The following is a 2,511-nucleotide window of genomic DNA, read 5'->3' on the forward strand; positions in this document are numbered from 1 at the left end:
AAGCGCCTGCCCGGGGGCCGAGGAGGGCGGGCTGCAGTGGCGAGGCTTTCCCGCTAGATGTCTGTGCAGCTAATGGTTGCGGAGGGCTCTGCCCTTCCCGAGTGTAGCCCCCGAGAGGGCGACCCTCCGGCTGCTTTGAAGTCTGCCATCCTCGGTGCAAATGATATTCTTCTTCCCCCTTCCAGCCCCTTTTCTTTCTCTTTATTTTCTCGTTCTTTAACGAGCTCTGTGCAGCTTAGTCTGGGATGAAACACGGATTTCTCCACAGAGAACGCTTTCTGCTGTACGATTCATGCTATTGGAATCCCTTTATGACCTTTGATGTGTTTAAATAACACGGTAAAGCTGTGCACACACCTCGGATTAAACTTTAATCATCCGAAGTCAAGGACGTCCAGGTGGTAAATGACTTTACTTTGACATTTCTACTTTAGAACAATATATGATCCCGACGCAGGTCAGAAAGACGTTCCCGTTCTTCTCGCCCTCAGAAGTGCAAATATGCTTTTGCCAATAGAGATTAGAAACTCGTTGCTCCTGTTACCTTATTACAAAACAAAACAAAAACAATGAGCTCCCCGAAAACAATGATCATAATAGAAAAGAAAAGAAAGGAAAACAAAACTGAACCAAGAATCATGGCTCCCAGGTTTCTAGGTCCGTAGTGTACCTTCAGTCTCCTCACAGGACTCGGAAACCCTTCCTCGCTCTTAAGCACCGCTCTGCCTCCCTCAGCGTGTGTGCATACAGTGACCCATACAGAAATCTAGAGAAGGCTTTGGGATGTACGTACACGTATATATATATGCATAGAATTACAAACATCGTAAAATTAAAAATTTCAAGTTGGCCAACGACTCAGCGCGTTTGAATGTTTCCTTCTCAGAAAGCCTTTCCTCTGACAAGCCCCGTCCTAGCTCAGTGCTTAAACCTCCCCCTAAATCCTCTGCAGGACTTCCTTCTTGTCCCCGCAGTGAGGACACGTGAGCCCAAGGTGAGCTGCTCCTCGCGAACAAAAAGCGCAGCAAATGATGTCTGTTTAATAGAAATCTGGAACTCTTTATTTGCTCCGCTGCTAGCACCTGGTTTTAAATCAGACAACTTTTGGTTAACACGTACAAGTGAGGGGGATTTGTGGGCCTTTTTATTGGCAATCAATCGGTGACAGCTAATTTTTGCGCTGATTTTTACCAATGAATCCTTGCTTTGCTCGGCGTATGCTTGGAAGCAGTGGAGCGCAGGGAGTTAAGCCAAAGCTTTCACAGGGAGCCTTAGGTCCTGGGCTCTGTTGAAGGAAAGGCCCAAGCATGGGAAATCCCATCCTTTAAGAAAAATAAAAACTTTCTCATCACCGGTTTGACCCACAGAGGCTTTACACCCGCTCTGAAGGAAATTAAATTGTGAAGAAATACCGGGGAAACTATAGGAGAACCGGCAGGAGGGAGGTGGGCTCAAGCTGCAAACAGAGGGCTCCAGCGGGCAGCGCAGTCGCACGGGGAGGAAGGGTGAAATTTCGTCCCCACAGTGGAGTGGTGCAAGTTCAATTCCTCGGGCACCGAGCGTTCGCAGCCCGGCGACCTTCACGAGCGAACGGCCGCCTTGGAGGCGCGGCGGGAGGAAAGCAAAAAAGGCATCGGCGCCTCCCTGCTGGGCTCTGCCTCTCGGCCCCGCCGGCTGAGTGGTGTCCCACGGGTCCCCGCGGTAGCAATGGGGCGTCGAGGGGAAGAAGCGTAACTCGGCCACCAGGGAGAGCCGAGGCTGTGCACCGACCTTGCAGAACGCCGGAGACCTTGCAGCGGTCGTTTCGAGGCGTTCCGAAGCGTTCAAGAAGAAATCAAACCTCTTCGCTCAGCTTCGTTTGGTAGCGCTGCGGATGGAGGAGCCCAAATCTCTGCTCCGCACTGCTCGGCAGCCGGGCGCTGCGCAGAGCGCGTTACCTCCGCGGCCGTAGCGGCGGCGTTATCGCCCTGCTCGGCGCTGTATCTCCTGCATCGCCTGTATCGGCGCTGCTCGGCGCTCGTATCTCTGCGCCAAGGAGGCACGATCGCCATAACCGCAGCTCACCGTCAGACAAAAGAGTGCTCCCTTATTTCTGAAAGGTCCCGGGAAAATTCTCCCTAAAATCCCCAAGATCGTTTATTTAGCTGTCCACTCTGTCCTCCGTTTTTAATTACGAACTCGTGATGTTTAGTGCTGGAAAAATGCATCGGTTGTTTTACATGCGGACAGAGCCTTTACTTGTGAAACGCACTTCTTCTGAGGGGAAAAAAAAAAAAAAAAAAGTAAATCTGGAAATAATTAACTCGTACAGTTGAGAACATTATGTTGCTTATACTGTAAACGTGTCCTTACACCTTTACAAGACGTTACAGAGGACTTACTCAACTAATTGAAACTGTTATATAGCAGCGTTATGTATTCAACATTCTCGTTACATTTCATCTTTATGGACTTAGGGTTTTATTCCTTTCACAGTCTTCTGATTTTTCTTCCTTTTTATTTTTCCTTTTT

The sequence above is a fragment of the Meleagris gallopavo genome, chromosome 6 (assembly GCF_000146605.3).
Source record: "Meleagris gallopavo isolate NT-WF06-2002-E0010 breed Aviagen turkey brand Nicholas breeding stock chromosome 6, Turkey_5.1, whole genome shotgun sequence".
Classification (NCBI taxonomy): domain Eukaryota; kingdom Metazoa; phylum Chordata; class Aves; order Galliformes; family Phasianidae; genus Meleagris; species Meleagris gallopavo.